The sequence below is a fragment of the Equus asinus genome, chromosome X, assembly GCF_041296235.1.
Source record: "Equus asinus isolate D_3611 breed Donkey chromosome X, EquAss-T2T_v2, whole genome shotgun sequence".
In the NCBI taxonomy this organism is placed as follows: Eukaryota; Metazoa; Chordata; class Mammalia; order Perissodactyla; family Equidae; genus Equus; species Equus asinus.
The window spans coordinates 112,038,861-112,051,800 of record NC_091820.1 but is presented as its reverse complement, the minus strand read 5'-3'; the positions used below and the strand labels follow the sequence as shown (position 1 = coordinate 112,051,800).

At 39.1% G+C, this 12,940-nt stretch overlaps 1 long non-coding RNA gene across 2 annotated transcripts in view; it reads right to left on the bottom strand.

Moving 5' to 3' along the window:
• The window catches only part of LOC106824854 (uncharacterized), a 219,234-nt gene that overhangs the window by 17,912 nt on the left and 188,382 nt on the right, over positions 1 to 12,940 (bottom strand). For both annotated transcript variants that reach the window (XR_011499897.1, XR_011499898.1), the window contains exon 5: positions 4,303 to 4,401. This is a non-coding gene — a long non-coding RNA (uncharacterized lncRNA). The remainder of the gene's footprint in view (positions 1 to 4,302; positions 4,402 to 12,940) is intronic.

Genomic DNA, 12,940 nt, shown 5'->3' with positions numbered 1-12,940 from the left:
AGACAAAGTGTATCTGAACATTCCTTGTAAACTCCAAATCACTCTACGAATGTAAATGATTCCTATTATTAAATCATATATCTGGACAAGGATCAGAGGTATGTAGCACTAACAAGAAAGGCAAGCTGAGTAGTGAGTCTATAACCTGCACCAGAGACACAGAAATGCAAAAATAGATTACAGCAGCAGAGACAAGTGTCATAAAATAAGCAGCAACAAAGAGGCCATGAAACTAAGACCTCCTCCACTGCAGGAACCATCTTATATTAAACTAAAGCAGGACACAAAGAAAAGGAAAGACTTTCTCCTTTCTCTTAATAGAGTAAAATTAAATAAATATCATGCATTTTTAAGTACCTACTGTGGATCCACATGGGCTTGCAGGGAGGAGGGGAGGAGAGCCATGAGGAGTGGACTTACTTCTCTTTCTGTGTGGTTCCTGCCTCAGTGAGTGGCACTACCACCCACCCAGTGGTCCAAACAAGAAATCTGAGAGTCATTCTAGACTTTTTCCCCCTGTCTCTGTCCCTTCTCACCCAATCACTAAGTCCTACCAATTTTGCTCTCTAACACCTCTAAAATCTGTGCTTCATCTCAATTCCTATTGCCATGGTACTCACTCCATCAGTCCTTCACTATCTTAACTTCCTAATCAGCTTGCATGCCATTTATCAGAGTAATCTTTTTCAATCATTAATCAGATCATGTAACTCCTCCATACAAAATTCTACAATGCCTCATCTTTGCCTGCAGCCTAAAATTCCATGTCTTTAACACACAAGGCCCTCCATAACCTGATCCTTAATACTTCTCCAGTTCTATCTCTCACTAGTTATTCTACCTACCTCCACCCAACGGCCTTCTAGTCATGCCAAGCCATTTACAGTTTCTCTAATGTTTCATGCTTTTCCAAGCCTCTATGACTTTTCTTCTAATGTTCTTACTGTTTGGAATATAATTCTTCTTTTCTGCCAAGTAAATATAGACTCAGCTTTTAAAACTAAGCTCAATCAATCATGATCTCCTTTTTATGAAGCTTTTCCCACTCTCTTCAAGCAGAACTGGCCCCTACTCCTTCCTTTGTGCTCTCCTTGTACTCTATTTTGACTTCTATCATAGCACATATAATACATTACTGTACTTATATGTTTATTTTTTTATCTCCTCTACTAGACTGGGCACTCCTTGAAGGCAGGGACCATGTCTTAATCATTATCTTTGAGGCTCCAGTGCCTAGCATAGGACCTAATATAGTAAGTACTCAATAAATGTTTGTTGAATAGATGAATGAATAAAGCAATCACCAGGAAAACAACTCTAAGACATGGACTGAGCCCTCAAAGAATTTACTTTACAGTTGGGAAGGATGGTACAAGACAGTAAAATAGGCAAACATTAAATTGTGGGCTGTAGGAGAAGAGAAAAAACAATGCAGGTTCCCTAATTGGGGAAGAGTCCATGGAGAGGATGAGACTTAAACTGAGCCTCAGAGAACTGATAGAACTTGAAGAGTTGGAAGCATGTATGTGTGTCTGTGTCTGAGAATGTGTGGGGGTTGGGGGTGGGAGAGTTGCAGAGAGATTTTAAGAAGGAGAATTAAACATCAGGAACAAGATGAGCTTCCTAAGATTCAGGGGGATAATGTTAGCCTCCAAACAGCACCAAATAAGCACATTTCTAGTTAATAAGGTAGCTTCCTCTTTGCTTTCTGAAAATGGAGAAATTAAATTACCTGGTTTGGAAAAGCTGCTTCAGAAGCACTTGGAACACAGATTGAATATGAAGCCACCATCCTGGCAGAAGATAAATCAAATACAGAATGGTTCTGACAAAGCTCAGAACACGCAACGAAAACTGAAAGAGACAGGACCTGGATTCCAGCCACAATCAGTAAGTCAAGGTCTCTGAGGGGAAGCCGCAAGCAGGATGCTAAATCAAAGAGGAAGAAGCAGTACTTTTAAAAGAGACTATCATCTCCAGAAACAACCACCCCGCCACACACACAAAAAGTAGTAGCAATGGGATGTAATAAAAAAGTACTTTAATATGCAAGTGAGAAAAACAGCAGGCAGATGTGCAGAGGCTGACATAGTTGTTTCTGGGGGTTAAAAACTGGGAAGCATTTGGAGAACTGAGTCATTCCAATTCCCAGTACTGTGACATCCACATGATACTAATATAGCTGGCTGAGAGTTGAGAAGTTCATGCAATCAGCCTGATTTTTTGCCCATTTCTATGATGCCAATAGGTGGTTTTCACTGACATGACCAGCTGTGGTGATATCATGTAATCTATCAGTCAAGTCAAATTTATCCTTTGGAGATTTTGTTTTCTCTCTCTGCAAAGCAAATATAAAATATTCCTAGTTCCACACCTTGTTCCATGGTATCTTGTCAGAGAAAGAATCTGGGCCTGACTGGGACACACAGAAAGGAGGGATTTGGGATGTGTATATAGCACTGAAGAGTCTGCGTAGGACTTGTAGAGAATAGATATAGATATATAGTAGATGATAATGATAGGTAATATAAATAGATGACAGACATAAATGATAAGATAGAGACAGAAGATGATGGAGAAAGAGAGACACTGCGATCACATTCCAATTCTAATTAATTTGAGGATATAACAAATTGCCACACGAGTTGCATCTTGGCCAGCTGGTGAACTTGAACTGAACTTCCTGCCTGTAGGTGCACGCGTATCTAAATATCCTTCACCTCTCCAGTGCAGGCTAGAGAGGCTCATGGAGCATGTAGCTCCTGACACAGCACATGCACCCAAGCACAAATACCTTCTCCCTGCTCAGCCTCTTTTTCCCTTTGTTCAGAATACCCTGAATCATATCACTGTTCTATCAAACTTAATATCTCCCCAAAACATTTCAAAGAAAGATATATAACCGCTTTACCAAGCACCAAAAATGAATACAGGTCCTCACTTGCAGTAATTCACGGCCCCAGGTTCTACTGTCCTGACTTCAACAGGCACAGATGTGAGATAGCTCTGTACCTTCCTCTATTCCATTCTCTCTTCCTTAGCGAAGGTTGGGCCCTTTGAGGGCAAAAGGTCGGTGCTTTTACACTTTGGACAAATTGAACAAATCTATCTCACTGCTGTCATTCTACAATAGTTACTTTACCTCACAGCAGGGAATATGTGTGGAAGGGTCATTGTCTGGGAATATTGGCTTAGGTATTTCTGACTGAAAGTTCATCTCAAATGTCACTTTCCTTAGGAACTTCTCCTAAACTAGATCACCCATTAAATAGTTTTTAAACTTGTTGTTTGTCCCCTTTTTCACTCAACACAATTATTATTAATTAGCTAGGTACTATCCAATAGAATTTTCTGTGATAACAGAAATGTTCTATATGTGTGCTGTCCAGTACAGTGGCCACTAACTACATGTGGCTACCGAGCACTTGAAATGTAGCTAGTACGACTGAGACACTGAGTTTTTAATTGTATTTAACTTTAATTAATTTAAATTTAAATTCTACGTGTAGCTAGTGGCTATCATTGTGGATAGCACCAGCAATTATATTCTGTGTTTCATGAGGGCAAGGGTTATTCTGGCGTTTTTGTAATACCCCATATCCCCAGCGCCTGCACATAGTAAGCATTCAATGAATACTTAATTACTTGATGGGTTAATCAGTACACTGTTATTTATTTATTTAGCCCACTGGTATTAACTCCCTTGGAAGCTATTTCACAAATGATTCCACAAGATGACACTAGATATTCAGGCTGAGGGGGAGGGTATAAGCAGGGTAGGTAAAGGAAAAGGGAACAGGAAGGAGGAGAAGACAGTTACCCAAGTTCACATTCTAGTTCAGAGACTTACTAGCTGTACGACCTTGGGAAAGTCATTTAGTCTCACTGAGCCTCAGGTTCCTCATCTGTATAATCGCACAATAGTGTCTATTTATCTATCTATCTAGGGTTATTGTGACAGTGAAATGAAATAATGCATATAAAGCACTGTAAACATAAGTGGTATCTATCATCATTATTTTTTTGGAAGAAGAGAATTAGCCAGACAGGGAGAGCATAACACAAGTAACTGAATTCTGTACAATAAGCACAATCCCCAGCATCTCTCCTGAGAAATTCCTTCTCTTCCTCTATTTCTCAACCAAATCCTAATAGAATTGTGTATGCCAACCTCCTACCTCCTCCTCTTCACATGGATAATGAATTAGCCAATACCTAGCCACCAAACTCATGATTTAACTGCATCTTATACAGTAACATATTTTTTCACCACATACAGGCTTCCTAAAGCCATGCACTCACCTCTACGTTGGCCACTGTGGTGATACAGCCTGGTCTGAGTATTTATCACGACAATGGGTGTCTTTGTCTTTGGTCCTCCTTACCTTACCAGCACAGCCACTGGAAGAGAAGGCAACACTTCAGGCCATGATACTCAATATGAGAAACCACCTTCACAGTTTGGGGCTGATAGCTAAGGTTAAGGATATGAGACTTGATGATCTGAACATCCCTTATACTGCTTCTTATAACCAAGAGTAAGGTTACTATATAACTTATTAGCATAGCAAAGACCATCCAGCCTTCCCATTTCAGGGTAGAGTTGAAAAATATTTTAAAATTTGGAAAACAAAATGGAATCTGAAGTAATCCTAAAAATAATTCTGAATCTTTTGTATCTAAAACACAGTCAATCTCCAACATAGAAATAAATAAATAAGTTACACTTAACTTAACTTTAGGGACGGGACAATAAAAACCCAGGATTTTAATGAGGTCCTCCCTTAATTAAGTAAGGCATACTAGAGCTTTCAGTTTACTTGTCAAGTAGTACAAGGAGAGGTCACAGAACATCATATTGTCCGCACTTAAAAGGCTTTTAGCAACCATTTAATCCAGCCTTCCCGTTTTATAGATGAGGAAATGAAACTCAGAGAGGGAACGTGACTTTCCCAAGGGCACACAGACTATTAGTAAACTTTGGACCCAGGACTCCAGATTTAGAGGCATATGGTGGTACAGTGAAAATTATATAAAGTTAAGATTCAAACCTGAATTTAAATACTGGATTTTCCTTTTACTAGCTGAAGTCACTTAACCTCATTGATCCTTATTTTTCCCATTAATAATGTGAGACTAATAATGATCTGCCTCACATGGTTATTGCGAGGACTAAATAAGAAAACATATAAAACACTTATTTTGTTCTGGATATACAGGATGAGTTCAGCTAAACTTAGTTTTAGTCTCTTCACTGTTGGGTATAGTATTCTTTTCATTTAGCTATGCCATATCCACATCTGCTTCATGACAATAACAGCAATAATTATATTTTTGTGAAATGAGATAGGGACAAATTTGGTCACTAGAATTTCTCTCGAGAATAGCATTGCCTTGGATTGGAAGACTGCCGTGGGAAGTGCTCAAAGCAGAAGGATAGAAAGTGACCCTCCTCACCACTCCCCCTACAAAAATACCTGGCTAACCAGATAGCACCAAGTCTCAGGGAGGGGAAGTAGTTGCTCTGAATGAAATGGGGAAGGAATTTTGTTGTCATCTTAAAATATAAGAGAATATGAAAGGAATTGGCAAGGTAGAAAGAAACTGCGTTCAGCTGGCGGATTAGTGAAACGCTACAGAGTTGTGGTAGCTAATGGATAGTTAAGAATATAGCTATAGCGCCTGTAGAACATGTTAAAGTCATTTGCATTGCTACTATGTAAATTATTCTCCATATTCACTACAAAATTTCAGTAAAGTCCATACTGCTTAGAAATACTTTGTGCAAGTGGATTATTTGGCAGCAAGTTGAATTTTTAGGGATGCAGGGGAAGGCTCTGGACTTCTACAGACCATGGAATTGGCAGGGGTTCATGCTAATTACACCTAGGTCTGACATCGAGGTTGCACCTAACTTCTGAGGCATGAACATCTCAAGCTTGTAAAATAGGATATTTATCAATTGAATCCATGTCTCTTAGCTGCTCTGTCCCTATTCTAGCCTCCACTGAGATGGAATTCAATCTCTGGGGACTAAACGCACCTGTATTAGGGGGAGTTCCTCAAGAAACAAAGACCTGAAAGCCAAAGCTTTTTAAGCATCCTCCAGGAAAGGGGCAAAGCAGTATTTCCAAATATTATTCACTAGCTCCAGAGGAGGAAGAAGGGCAGTGAGGAAGAAGGTGGGCAATGGTCAAATCCAGCTTTAATGGCTTTCCCAATGACCTTTTTAAAGGGCCAGTTCTAGGTTAGTCTTGATACCGTTTCCCCTAAAATGATGTATTCCTCTATTTCTTGATTCATCTTACATATATAGTCTCCATAGCCTCCAGGCTTTCTGGAATTTTCATTGAAAACTCCAGATATCCCAAAGATAACTGGGATATTCAATCCCTATTTTCTGCTGATACCCAGGTAGAAAGTTCCTGAAGAGAGAACCAAGATTTGACATGATATAGACATGTGAGAAAAGCCCTCCTTTTAGTGCTGTGAAGTCCCTGTTTCAGTGGTTCTCAAATTTAGTGTGTATAAGAATCACCTGAAGAAAATACAGAGCTTCCTTAAGCCCCACCAAAGAGATTCTGATTAAATCTGGGATAGCACCCAGGAAACTGCATTTTCAACAAGCTCTCTAACTGCTTCTTTTACAGATAATACGTTAGCCTGCTAGGGCTGCCATAAAAAATTACCACTGACTGGGTGGCTTAAACAACAGAAATTTATTTCTCACAATTTTAAATGCTGAAAGTCCAATATCAAGGTGTTGGCAGCTTTGGTTTCTCCTAAGGCCTCTCTCCTTGGCTTGCAGATGGCTGTCTCGTTTCTGTGTCCTCAACCTGGCCTTTTCTGTGTACATCCCTGGTGTCTCACCCTCTTCGTATAATGACACCAGTCCTAGTGGATTAGGGCCTCACCCTCACGACTTCATCTAATGTTAATTATCTCCTTAAAGGCCCTATCTCCAAATACAGTCAAACTTGAGGGTTAGGGCTTCAGCATATGAATTTGGGGAGGACACAATTCAGTTCATAACAGATAGTCTATAAACTTTACTTGGAGAAATAATGATGGCTGAAATGTGAATACGGCATATAGTCAGTCAGAAATAGCTACCCAGAAGCCATGGTATGCAGATTCTAGCTGTCTTACAGGAGAAACTACAAAAGTAATTAAAATGCCTCTGCTTTCATGAAAGTCTAAGGCAGACGGGAAATTTTATAAATATACCTAAGACATTGACAAGTGCCAAATAAATACAATGACCATATAAATTTATCATCCAAATGAAGACACTTAAGAGTAAAACAAGGAAACAGGCATAAACTAGGAATATCCTGGGTAAATCAGGCCCTCTGGTCATTCTATAGATACCTTCTTCTTAAATGCTCAGGGACAAAGCCAACTTTAAAAGATAGGCAGCAGCCTAATCCAGTTACTTTTACTGTATTCTAATAAAATGATTTCCTTCCAGGTGAATTATTCTTATAAAATATAAATGGTACTTGAGAGGGTATATGTGTATGAGGGTTGGAGAGAAGGGAGTGGTGATGTATGAAACCATTACCAATTATTAATGCCTTAGCTTGAATTAGTTTTCCAGATTAACTTGAGTTCTCAGTTAAGGCCTGCTAGAATGGGTACAAAATAGGTATGCTTTGATAGAGGAAGGGGGAAAGGCCATGGATGAGGAAACTGAGGCTTCAAAGTTAAATGACTTGCCCAAGTTCACACAGCTCATAAGTGGAGAGGCTGTTTTCCAACCCAACCCTTATGCCTCCTATTCTGATATTCCTATCTATGTATTACACTCCAAGATCTTTAGGAAATAACGGTCCTACATGAGTGTCAGGGATTCTGGGCAGCCAACGAATAGAATAAAAGCCTTGAGCATTTGAAATGTGTGGTAGGTAGCAGGATAACACACCCCCACTCCAATTCTAGCAAAGAAGTCCACATGTTAACCCCCAGAATCTGAGAACATGCTAGACTATATGGCCAAAGGGAACTAAGGCTGTAGATGGAATTAAAGTTGCTAATAAACTGACTTTAAAATAGAGAGATTATCCTGGATTAGCTGGGTGGATCCAATATAATCAAAAGAGTCCTTAACAGTGGAAGAGGGAGGCAAAAAAGTAGGTCAGAGTGATGCCACATGACAAAAATTTGACTGGCCATTGCTGGCTTTAAAGATGGAGGATGGAGCCACAAGCCAAAGAATGTTGCCTCTAGAAACTAGAAAAGGAAAGGAAACAGATTCTTCTCTAGAGCCTCCAGAAAGGAATTCAGCCCTGTCAACACCTTGACTTTCAGCCAACTGAGACTCATGTTGGACTTCTGGACTTCTGACCTCTAGAATTGTAAGATAATAAATTCGCATTGTATTATCTGTGGTAATTTGTTACAGAGGCAATAGAAAATGCATACAACATAGAAGCAAGAGTGAGTCATAGGATGAGACAGTAAGGGGGCTGTGTGTGTATGTGTGAGAGAGAGAAAGACAGACATACACACACATACACAACGCAAAGAGACCCAACAAAGTTGAGGTAATTTATCTGCTAAGGCAAACTGTCTACTTCACTTTTCCGCCCAACAGATAAAATTAGTAGATGCTTTAGATAACAGTTTTGTTTTAATATGCTCTTCTCTCTTTTTGTATAATTAACCTTGAAGGAGTTTTCTAGTATTTAAAATCTGCACAAATAAATCACTGCAATAGCTCATCTGGTCCCTAGGACAGTTGCAAAGTCCCCTCCTTCCCAGTACGTCTCTCTACAAAGAATGAGCATTTTAAAACCAGTACTTCAAATAGGATAAATAAGAGAAGCAAGACTGAAATAAACTGTCCCTTCCAGACAATTTTCCTCTAAACAGAACATCTCTTCCTGCATGACCCAAGGATGATTTTGCCAGTGACTTGCACAAGCATGAAATTCTATTTACTCTGCATTTATTTTTCTATTACTTGATTCCATGGAGAAAGAAGACTGTTAACCAATTACAGAGGAAGCTTACTCTAAAAGTGCTTTTCCCAATTGACAATCAGATTTTCAGGGGCAGGACTTCAACTGTGAATATACTGCACTGTCTCAGAGAGGGACTCTGAGCTGGGTTTTCGCATAGTACCAATTCTGACAATATCAGAATTCTAATAGCTCTACCATTTTCACTACCTTGAGCACTATACCAAGAGCAATGCCTTATCAATCTGTAAACCAACAGCCCAAAACAGGGATTTCTTGTCCACTGAATTTTAAACAATTGGATGACCGGCTCATGGGGCTTAAGGTGTTCATCAAACACAGTCTCTCTCTAAAAAAAATCCAGTTCCTTCCAAGTTCTCAGCAGTTAATAGCCACAGCAGGGAAGAACAATTAGCCAATTCGTAAAGTAGGGTTCAGTTGACACTTCCATTGGAAAGGGAAATTGTTTTTTAGCTTCTATAAGAATGTATAACTTGATTTCAGGTAAGACAAGCCTTACATAGTGTTCAACCTTAAATAGACATTCTTTTTGTCTTAGGGCATTGTGACTCTATGAATATTCCAAACAGTGCCATTAGCACCGTCAAAACAGGATTAAATGTACAAAGTCCACCTCTGTAGTGGATTGTGATATCATCTGCCCAGCATAATATTCCTTTCTCTTTTCTTCTTATAACCAAACCTCCCTTCTTATGGGAAACTCATTCCATGAGGTTTAAGTGAGACCATCATCTAATAAGCCCCACCCTCAAGACAACTTGTGTTGGCATGTGACCCAGCTTACCCCATGTATCTGGCCACCATGATTAGTTCAGAAATAGATGCCTGAAGCAAGTTAGAACAGTCAAAGTCTCCCCTAAGAGTTGATATATAAACTACGAGAGTGAACAGTTTTTTTCTTTCTCTAGGACTGCAAACTATAAGGATCACATAAACCTAGAGCTGTTGTTGTCCTATTTCCCCAGCCATATGGAGAAAGCTTACACAAGAACATAACCATATAGAGGAAAGGAGAGTCAAGAGACATAAAGAAAGATAGAGTAATATCCGTGATTGCATTGTTTAAGTCCCTAAATCCAGACATGTCTATAATTGGACAACCCCTGGACATCTTAGGTGAACCAATAAATTTCTTTTTGCTTAAGCTACCTTGGATTTGTATAACTTGTAACCAAAACAATCCTAGTACAGCTTCTCAGAGCCTGTTTCATCCTCTCCACCACAGCAGTGGTTCTCAACCTTGGCTACACATCAGATTCACCTGGGGAGCTTTAAAATTCCAAAGCCCAGGCCACACTTCAGACCAATTATAAGTCTCTGGGGGTGGGACTCAGACATCAGCATTTTTAAAGTTCCCCAAGTAGTTCCAGTATGTAACCAAGGCTGAAAACCATGACCCTAGAGAGTAAATGCCACTAGGTGACCTTTGGTGTTAGATCAATATTTCCCAAGCTTGACTGGGCATCAGAATTCCCTGGGGTAGCTTTTTTGAAATATAGGCTCCCAGGTTCCAGCCATGGAGATTCCAATTCAATAGACCTGGGGTAGGGCACAAGAAGCCAACTGCCTTTTGAACATCCCAAGGTGATTCTAATGCTCAACCTAAGTCTGAGAACAACAGGAAAGAGTAGTGGCATCCAAAGGGGTTTGCAGATGTCCCATGAATACTGGAAACAATCCACTGGACTTTGGGAAGAAAACATTAAAATTTCCACATATATGATCTATTTTTATTTCTATTTCTGTATGTTTTATAATGCTCCTGATACATTAAATCAGTTTTATATGTAATACTTTGTAAATAAACGCATATATATTGGTATGCATACATTTTTTGATGGGGTGGGTGATCAAGTATGTCTGGAGAGAACTGGATTAGAGTCCTATAAGCCTCATAATCATACTTTGGCCGTAAGCATGGTTAGCTGAGACTCCAAGCATCTAGTACATATCTCCAGACACGAACATGCCTTTTTCCACAAAAACAGAACTTCATAAAAAAAAATAGTGGTATCTATTAATGACACATTCTAAAATAAAGAAGTCAAGAAATATAGTAACAGATTAAAGTTTAAAAAAAATAGGAACTCTGTGGTATCCTTTGATTTTTAACTGGAAATAAACTGTTTCTCTACTAGTTTTCTTTGTATCCTCTTAAAAAACTTTTAAATTGTCTTCCCTCCCTTTTAGGAAACTTCTTAAATTTTTTCTAAAATCCTGACTGTGACCTGTTCACAGCCATTTGCAAACTGCCTACTCTGGTAGAAAAGGAATCAAAGTCCATTGGGCCTTCGATTTTTCCCTGTTTTCTCCTGTTTTCCCTGTAGCATGATGTGAGATACTGCTAATTATATCTTCCAACCCTATCCCAATCTTAATGCATGAGCAATTAACAGAGAAGTAATTTAACAAAACTCTGCATTTTCTACAACCCTTACCTGCTTCCCACAGCAATTTCAAAATTACTATTATTTAAAGGGATCAACTCTTTTTCCTACTAAAAAGTCCAAACATTGCCATTTCTTAGAGGCAATGTTTTACACGGCATCTTTAAGAGTGCCCTATTAAAAAGTAAGTGTCCTTGAAAGAAATTAGACATTAATAACTTAGTGAATGGGAGTCTGAAAGTATATCAAACCACTTTTCAAAATGCCAGCTAGCTGAAAGCTGGGTCCCAAAAGCAGGAGACTAAGAGTAGATAAATTTTGACAGCAGGGTCAGTAAGGGGATAATCCAGACTCAAGTCTGGCTCTTTTTAAGTGTCACCAAAGGCGAAGTGCCTGTTAAACATACAAATTTCTGAGCCCCAGCCCCAGAGATTCCAAATCAGTAGTTCTGAGAAGGAACCCAGCAAACTGCATTATTAAAAAAAGAAAACTCCCCCAGATGAATCAGGGACATAACCATGTTTGAAGCCACTATCAGAGGGTACTGCCTAGAGAAGGTAGGCATTCAGGGGACAGAATAAAGTTTCTGGGTGCAGGTTGACCTTGAAGAGACAAGGAGCCCGAAGACTAATTATTTACTTGCTGTTTCACTGAGCTCAGACCAGATTGCAGATGCCAGTGAATGAAAGCATTATTGATTTATTCTTAAGTGCTAAAAAATTTCCTAATTTAATCAATTTCAATCCAACAAATATTTATTTAGTACATACTAGTTACAAGGCCCTTGGATAGATGCTATGATGACCAGGAAGAGAAATAAGGCAGTAAGTCCCTGTGCTCCAGGGCCTCACAGTCCACTGAGGGAAATAGTAAAACAAAGTAAAACAAAGCAGACTCAGCGCTCTAAGGCAGGTGCAGGCAATGTGCTATGGAAAAATAAGGGACAAAGGAATTTATTCCAATTGGAGGCCTCTGAGGAGGCCTTATGGTGTAGTTATTTGAGAAATATCTTTGAAGGCAGGCAAAATGGTATATTCCTGGAAAAGAAGATAGCATAAGCAAGTGCTCCAGGATGGAACAGAGCAGGACCTGTATAAGAAAAGCAGAGTTATCTCACTTGGTTGGAGTTTAGAACACTTTACAATACTTTCATTTGTGGATTTTAATTCTGTGGACGGTAGAGATTGTTATGTAAAATAAAGTGAGAAATATAAGCAAAGATCAGATTGTGGGCACAAAGGAAGCTGGACAGTATTTTACACCCCAGGAGGAACCATTCTGAAGGCCAAAATGACATAGTCAGATTTTTTTTTTTTTTTTTTTTGCTTTTTTCAGAAAGTTACTCTGGCCTTAATATGAAGGAGAGGAAAAGAGTAAGATGAAGTAGGAGTGGCGTATAATAATCCAGAAAAAAGAAACAAGGGCCTCAGCCTGAGACATGACACTGAGAGTGAGAAGATTATAAGAGATATCAAAAAGGGAAAAGTCATATAATATGTTGATTAAGTTCATTGTGATGTTGGGAAAGAATGGATGATGATAAAAATATAACCCTACTTTTTTTCTCAG